Consider the following 9,466-nt stretch of genomic DNA (forward strand, 5'->3'; position numbering starts at 1 on the left):
TGGGTCTTTAACTCTGATTCCCTCCACCTAGCTGTGTAATTTCAACCTCCACCAAGTTTCCGAGGTTATTTAGAATTAATTAAATGTTATAATGGTTCATCTAACATGTCACATAGTTAAAACCTAGTTTATATATAGTAATTGACTCTAGGCCTTACAGTACCTACAAACACGATAACAACTCGTGAGTTATATTAACTATTTGATGAACTTCTAGCTAGTTTCATAATTTCTATTCTAATTACTTTTATATTTTCTAATTACACAACTTTACATAATTGAATACATCTGTTATGTAACATCTAACATCTTTTACTTTATTTATCGCAGTAATGATATCTGGTTATACAATATGCGACGATAGATAAATTCCGGAAAAGATTTCTATTTGAAACATTGCCTGTTGCCTGATCAATTTGTTAATACTTTACCATTTTATAATTTATATTTTAATTATGTTTATATTTCTTGTATTATCCATGAAATATTTTGGAATAAAAAAAATCTTCATAGTGCTTTAGTGTATCTTGGAATTAGTATATCTGTTACACGACAAAAGCTCTGCCGTGTACAAAAGGCAACCAAGGATGCATTTGATTTGCTATGTAACAGGCTGAAGTTTGTGTTATAACATTCTAACATTAAATGATAAAATCCTACATACAACGGCATTGCCTTCTAAAATAAATATGAAATCAATGTTATATCCTAGTGTTCCCTGGTGTCATGTATTTCATTGTCTAGATAATTTAATAGCGAAACTATCAAACACTTGAAATATTCAATATTTATTTGTCTGTCTTTATAATTACTTTAATTATGAAAATGATAGCAATTTTACAGAAAAAATGGTACGTGTAATCGAATTTCAGGAATAGAGGCTAAAGAGAGATAAACTCTAACAAAGCGTGGACAGCGAGAGACAAACGCAACTTTTTTGGCAATCTTCGGAACTGTCTCCCTGATGTTGCTATTAACGCAGCCAGTGATTCAGAGGTATGGGGACTAATATTATGGAAGTTTCAAAAAATGTTCATTGCGATCCTGGAAACAATTAATTGACGTTATAGAAATAAGGTCCGACTAAGGGTGTAGCTAGGGTTGAAACAAAGTGTAATATGGAATTTCCTTATGGTCTTAGAGTGAAAATACTTCTTCTTTATATTTAAATATAATAATAACTAAACAACTGAATAATATCAATAGCAAATTCCAATTATTTCAAGATCAACGTCACAAAATTAATTATTCGAACACTAGCAAAATCAGAATAAAATTTCAATTTATCTGGATTTTTTAATAGAATATTATAATAACTCTATCGTTTTTATAAGCCCAAAAAAATAATATGTCTGTTTAGGGTTTACCCCACAGGGACTTGTAACGTAGGTTGTGAGAAAGTCTGTTGTGTATACATGTGTACTATATACTATCATATAAAAGGTTAAATAGTATATAGTACACATGTATACACAACAGACTTTCTCACAACACTATATAAAATGTTAAATAATTATAGTATATAGTATACATGTAATACACAACAGACTTTCTCACAACACTATATAAAAGGTTAAATAGTATATAGTACACATGTATACACAACAGACTTTCTCACAACACTATATAAAAGGTTATATAGTATATAGTACACATGTATACACAACAGACTTTTCACAACCTACGTTACAAGTCCCTGTGGGTTACCGACCGACCCTAATTTTTACCCGTCTTTTCAAGGAATTTTTTTTTAAGTCGGGATTTCGATCTCAGACTCCGGTTCCGCCATTATTTAAGAGTGTAAAAAACACAAAAACAAAATCCTTCCGACCTACTGACCTTAGTAATATTTATTGCCAATGAGTTCCGGCATTTTACCTGTTGTATTGCCACCAGGAGGAACTTACGCCTATCAGGGGGATGGGTTGACTCATCTGTCTGACATGATACTATCAGTTTCGATTTTAGAAAACCCTGTGTATCTCCCAACCCCATCCAATCAGGGTAGTTAGAGAATGTAGTCCATGTGCCAAAGAACTGGAGACCATCTGTCCGCGGAAATGCAAATACGGGCATGCTCACACTCCAGATTTCAACATCCGGTGAACTTTGACCTTCAGTCGTGGAGCTTACACCAATCAAACCCATGACATCAAGGTCATCTATGTCATTTGTATACACGTCATTTCTGTTGAAGGATATTACTTCGGAACCACGAACGTCTGGTAGGGTAATGGTTCTGTTTGTCAATGGATTGGTCCAGGTTTTTATGACGTCACCGGTAGATATATATTTTCATAGCTTCCGATGTATCGATACTTCAACGTCATATAGGACCCATCTCGTGATGCGGACGGATCAAATGAGACTGTTGCCGTTCCGTTCCCTACCAACCGATACAAGTCATTCTGTTCTCCGTTAAATGAGGTTAAAATCGAGCCGTTGAATCGAAATGGAATCTTTTCCTGGCGTTCAAGCAAAGAAATAAGTTTGGAATCTACTTCCGGTAGTTTAACAGTCGGAAGAACGCTTGAATTGACCATTGGAATGATGATGTCCGACATATTTGCAGCACGTCTGGTATCGATGACATGTTTGAAAACCGACCAAGAAGTTTCGTTGGGGACTTCGTACGAAACGGGAGCATCTAGAAACTTAAGAAGTCCTTTCGAGCGTATCAGAGCTAGTATGTCGTCTGCTATGCAGTCCAAACCTCGGTAACACTTCCAAAAGAAAGTGTTGAATATAAGGTGGCCTGGCGTCTCCCCCATCTCCATCCAGGGTAGGAACTGACTGCTCCTCTGCCAAGTCCCGAAGAACGGAACACTAACCGAGTGTCCGGTCGATAACCCGCTGTAGTTCGTAAAGTAGGTAAATAATTCTGTCCCATTGTATGTATCACCCGCGGAAAACTTCGGATATTTTACTGGGTCAAGGACGTTTGGATATGAAAGGTCAATGTTCAATTCGAATGCGATCTGATCTAAAGAAGATCGAACCGTATTGAATAGATAACCAAGCTGAAGATCGCCATTGACCGGATCGTTCTGCACGTGGAATACTTCGTTTGGCTTTGACGTCATAGGGTTCATCCATACTTTCAGGATCTCTGACGTCATCGGGTCTCTGTAGACAACAAACTCTGCTGAAAGGGACAGAAAAGCGTCCTTCTGAGCAATTTTACGATTGATGTTATAGCCTTCAAAGTAAAATATTTTCTTTGCCCGCCCCCCGGGAATTCTAGAGTATACTGTCCCGTTGATACTACTGATAGTGCTATTTCCGGAGAATAGCGACCCGGATACACGTACGAATGACTCGAGGTTCGTTCTAGGGTCGTTGATGTCGAAGCTCCGACAAAGGTCCACGAATACCAGCAACCAGATTAACACATGTGCTGTTCGGCAGCATTTGGTTTTCATTTTATCAGCAACTGAAAAGAATTTTTAAAAACATGTAAATATCTTGTGATCATGTGAAGAGATTGTTTGATGATATATTATTAGTGATAAAATTATTGCAAGAACACATGTAAAGTTGTAAACTCCTACGCTAGTGTACTGTATCGTCACAGACTTTTGACACTAATAAATGTGTAATACTGGTGTGGAACTGTATCGTCACAGACTTTTGACACTAATGTTTGTGTAATACTGGTGTGGAACTGTATAGTCACAGACTTTTGACAGAAATATATGTGTTATACTGGTATTACACATATAGAGGTGTCCGTATATCTATAGAGTCACAAGCCTGTGCATCATCGTCATTTTAAGGCTTCTAAACGATGATCAGAAGCTCTGTTTTAAAGAAATCACGTGATTTTCTATTATTACAAACCTTTTTCAACCAAATCTTTTCAATACGTGGTGTTTTTTTTTTTATTTTTTTTTTTATTATTATTGCATGTATTAAAAAACATTGAAAAAAAACGATAATTAAATATGAAATGTCTCAAGAAGTTGCTATGTGGCGGAGAGTTTAATTTAAAGGGGAGTAACTCCTATAATCTTATACAATATTGCACAGCTGATATCAAACAACCAAACTCAAAACCGGTGACCAATCTCCAAACTCAAAACCACTCGGGAGTTAAAAAAAAAAAAAAAAAACTACAGACTTATGAAAATGGGACTTTCAAATAAGAAGTGTTATTTTTGTAAAAATGATATAGAATCTAAACACCATTTATTCTTCTCATGTTTTTAACAACAGAAATATCGAAACTCATGCAACTAGTTATAAATAAACAAAACTATTTCTAAATACAACATATAAACAAGATTTGTGAATTATATGTTATGTTTTGTTGATATAGTTTCAACTCGGTTTATGTTTATTTATAGATTTTCATAATCTTAAGTACTAGATGACATATCTCAGGAAATAAGATAAGATAAGATTTGAAAATAAAAAATGAAAGTGAGCACTATATTGTAAAAAAGTAAAGAACAATAATTGAAATCGACATCGTGATAATTAATAAATCTTCAAGTGGATACAGCCGATTGTTTGAATTATTAAATACATTCGTAGTATTGAGACAGTTTATATTATTTCACAAATTGTAAATTATGTTCTTTTTGACAATCATGCCAAATTTCAAAAACAAGACATTTAATTATAAGATAAAAATTAATAGGTTCCCTTCGAAAAAATTATACCAAGTTATAAAAACAATACATTTAATTATAAGATATAAATAAATTGAATTATCAAAATACATTTCATGAATAGACATGTACATTAGAATGTACTTCCTAGTGAGAATAGACATAAATGAGAAATATAAACTTGTCAACTTGCTAGCTGTGTTATAATGTATGAACCGACGGTTAAATAGAAGGACAAAAATTGCTTGGAGAAACATGTAATACCAATGAAATAAAGCAGAATTTCGGCAGAATCTGGCGACAATACGGACGATCTTACCCCGATTTTTACGTGTCCCGGGCAGCATTTAGGCGCGACTCGGACAGTTATCGTATCGAAGTAGGTCAAAGCCGATTTCGGTCAAACTACAATGTACTTGACCATGAAACCCGAGTTACTTATAGGATATTATCGTTTTGAATTTAGTTTATATGTATTTGGGTCTACAATGGATGTCCAAAGACCACTTTTTTGACGTTTTAGACCCATAAGATTTTAAAATATTCTATGAACACTCTGGCAGGTCAAAATATATTTGTAAACAATATAATCATATAATTATTTTTTTTCTTTGTTTTCATACCAAATCTGGCTTTCTGATTGGCCAATATTTTTATTTTGCATACCACTATGGAAAAAAATCCGAGAATGGCGCGAAACCCCGATGTTATCGTGATGTCACAATAGAGACATTGACGTTGCGTATTGATTCGGAAAAAAAAAAAAATCCCTTGAAAAGCCACTATAATGTTACATTTAAACATACTTCATTTTATCAAATAGAGTATAAAATTAATTATAAGTATTGATGTCACTATTTTTTTAATTTTATCGGGGTATGAAAAAAAAATTGTTTGCAAACTTTTGATTCTCACAAAAGTTTGCAAACATTTTTTTTTTCATACCCCGATAAAATTGAAAATAGTGACATCAATGCTTAAATACATTTACAAACTACATAATTATATACATTTCTAAACTATTTATTAATTATATACATTTATGTAACATATGCACTTTTGACTTATTATGTTCATATAATCAATAACTCTTCATCTTTTACCCTCTTTCATTCCTCCTGTTTCTTCCTTCTTTTTTTCTCCCCCTCTCCTCCCCCCCCCCCCCCCCCCCACAAAAAAAACCCTTTTAATTTCTGTTGTATCGAGTCGCAAAAAAAAGTAAGAAATAAAGGAAGTCTTTAATACAAACGTAGCTGAGTCTTGCTGTGCGTAGTTGTGACTGTAAACAAGATCAATTTATCTTAAATATAATATCAACGGCTGCCCAGTGACTGCAAAAACATTTGCAACGCCGTTTTATCAATAAAATTGACTCGATTTCTAAGATTACACGCTCTTGGCAGTAAGCCAGTTATTGGTAAAAGGTCGGTGATTTTCTTCTAGAATCAGTCTTTTTATCTCTTGATTGCCAACCGCGACATCTCGGAGTTATTTCCTTCAATTTCTCCGAGGGGATCGATCTAATATTGTACGAGTTATCCCTCTTTGTTCGTTTGTAAATCCAAGATAGAGGGATTGTTTGTTTGATTAATTAACGTCCTATTAACAACTATGGTCATGTAAAGACGGCCTCCCATGCATGCAGTGTGTAGCGTGTGTGAAGTGCGAGGTGCGTGTTTGGGAGACTGCTGTATGTTTGTATTGTGTCTTCTTGTATAGTGGAACTCTAGCCCTTTGTATAGTGCTATATCACTGAAGCATGTCGCCAAAGACACCAAGCAACACATCCCACCCGGTCACATTATACTGACAACGGACCAACCAGTCGTCCCGCTCCCTGTATGCTGAGCGCCAAGCAGGAGCAAAAAAAAGATAGAGGGAAAGACTGATCTAACATACATCCGTTCTCATTTTCATTCTTTTCCGTCTTTTTTTTTCATTTTTTTTGTTGGGATTTTTTTTTTTTTTTTTTTTTTTTTGTCGTGTTAAATGTCCACAACCTGTCTGAAATGGCTTTTTGATTTTTAAAACGTAAAACGAGATTGATATTTTTTTAGAGTCGCAAAAAATTATTAAGTTTACGTTATTACTACACGTATCATCACTTCCTTAAGAATTTAATTTAAATAAATTGAATGTTAATTTTCATAACACGGATCGTATTATGTTTCAAGCAATCGTCCTTAGTTGATTATCACTGCGCCAGACGGCACTGAAACGGCGAAATGAAGAAATTTCCCTTTTTTCGGAAAAGTAGAGGCACTTCAATCAAGTAATCACGATGAAAATCTGATGTCATAAATCGATAGTCTCGGTAACTTTTGTATTTGTGGGTAGGTAGGTTGCTATTTTATCAATTCATTAAAAGATACCAATATGAAGAACAAAAACTAAAAAAAAAAACTATAAAACTAATTCTAAAAGAGTAAATCAATAACTTGGAAAAACTGTGTCTAACTTACCATAAGACCTTTGCTTTGCTTGAGCTATGCGTGTGAGTATAGGAACAACTGCGCGGTAAAGTAAAGTAATTCACTTTAAAATGGCTTGAAAATATTCAGTTATGAAGCCGGCAAGGATTGATTTACAGGGCTTCCAGTTTTTACTTAAAAAAGTTTTTTTTATGAGTTTTTATACCGCGAAAAAGTCGGTTGGGCTGCCACTTTCTAAGAGACGAGAAGCTCGTAAACACTTTCGATGTTTTATTCAATTGTGAATTCATACTAAAAAACAAGCATTAACCATCAATTGACCTCGTTCAGATAATAACATTGTCACCACAGGCGGTTGCGATAGTGTAGCTCTACGCCGCGGAAGGTTGTCCGACAGATGATGGCAGGAACGAATTGAAGACAGGTTTTTATGGTTCGTTTTACCCTTTCTCCTGGGAGGGATTAGTTCGTTTTTGTTGACGCACGGCAAGGCATGAAGAGAACATAACAATCTTTTATTTATATCGGGTTTATTATGAATGTGATGTGTCGTCGTTTCAAGGGCACTCAGATTAAAATCATATCTTTATCTCCAGACCACGCCGATAAACTTCTCCCTGGTGACGTACATGTAATCTCCACGCCGATAAACTACTCTGTTAGGTCAAGAGAGTACAGTCAGTGGTCATAATACAGTCCGCAAGTGTTTGGGTTTATTTACTATACCATTTTTAGTAATTTAAATTTTTTTCAAAACTCATCTCTAGAAATTAACTGCAAACGTTAAAACTTCAAAGTTGACAACATAAAAGCTAGTTACCTAGCGTTTATTTTGAAATAATGAAAACGGTTATTCCGTTGCAATACGTCCCGTGTTGTAAGCGATTATATCCAAACAATATTTGGTGACGCCGCCTTTTCTTTCTTTGTCTTGTCTATAGTAAATTGGTGTAATAAAATTACATGTCTACAAATGAGATCAAATTTTCGATGAATACTGGCATATTAGATAATTTATAAAAAATGCAAAAAAAAAAAAACAAAAAAAAAAACAAACAAAAAAAAAAAAACAAGGTTTTGTGCCATTATATGAAATCTTGATAAGATTGATTACAAAATGACGTTAGGAATAACAATTCAAAGGGACAATTCAGTCTAAGAGAACATTAAAATTTTTACAAATATCCGGAAACACCCCTGTTCTAATGGAAATTTAGGATCAGAGTCGGTTTTTTACTGTGATATGCCAGAAAAGCCCATGGTGGTGAAATATTCAAATCGCGGCAGCGCTATCCACCCATTACATATTGTGGGTCGAACATCTTGTATGCCGAACCCTTATTAGGTTTTTTTTACCTATATTAGGTGAATTATCTTGCCTCAAAATCATTTCATCACCTCCTTATTGGTTTAATATGTAGTTCATTTGTTTAACGTCGTGACTTTGGCTCGGTTTTAAGCAGTTAAAGCGTACATATTGTACCTGCTTAAATCGTATTGATCAACGATTAGTAAATTACAACGGTATCTATTAAAATACTAAACATTGACGTGGAATTTGTCAATATTTTTGTGTCTATAAAATTTCATAAGAAAGGAGAACAATACATTTATGTCATCAGTTTGCTTCATTGATTATGTAAAAGAAATAACCTGAGTGAATTGTCTCTTTAAAGAGATGACATGGTATGTAAAATAACTATAGCAAAATGTTTCAATTGTGTCACTGTATTAACTATAGCCACTGACAACATTGAGTTTATATAAACGAAATCAAAATATGAAGCCGACCTTTACATAATTGTATTTTTCGATTAGGACAAAAGTAACTGTTTTTGTGCAAAGAGTTTTTTTATTTTAACGTAACATTAAAGCAACTTTAGAGTGGACGTGAGATCTGTTCTATAAGCAAATATGACGATCTGTTCAGATATCCGCCGTAATGCCTTAAACATGGTTGTCCTAATTTTATCTATACAACATACTTTGATTCACAGGGATCTGAGAACTAGTTACAGTTGATATATTCTGGACCCACCACAGTGCCCCCTAAAACGTCTTAAACTGGTCTATGGACCCTGTTTAGGGTTAAACTATGTATAAACTGTGACTAGTTCTCATGGCCCTGTGGATAACCACTCCATAAACAAGGTGAGTGGTGGGATGTTTTGTGAGAGTGATAGAGCTCACGTGCAGATTAATCGTATTACAGATTTGCGTGACTGCCGCCTCCCCCACACAACGCTGTATGACGTCACAGCTATCTATACACACTACCTTTCTAGCCTGAAGTCGGATTTTCCTACCTTGACCTTGCACGTAGATTTACTGAATGTACCGAACATTCCGAAGACATTTCCAATCGATAACGGTTCATCAAGTGGATGTGCATATTGATTTGAATGACTGCATGGAACATGT

At 34.6% G+C, this 9,466-nt stretch overlaps 1 pseudogene; it reads right to left on the reverse strand.

Annotated features, from left to right (window-relative positions):
* Window positions 1–1,581: 1,581 nt before the first annotated feature.
* On the reverse strand, window positions 1,582–4,967 carry LOC138321705 (uncharacterized; annotated as a pseudogene).
* Window positions 4,968–9,466: the final 4,499 nt, after the last annotated feature.

Source organism: Argopecten irradians, chromosome 4 (genome assembly GCF_041381155.1).
Source record: "Argopecten irradians isolate NY chromosome 4, Ai_NY, whole genome shotgun sequence".
Taxonomy (NCBI): domain Eukaryota; kingdom Metazoa; phylum Mollusca; class Bivalvia; order Pectinida; family Pectinidae; genus Argopecten; species Argopecten irradians.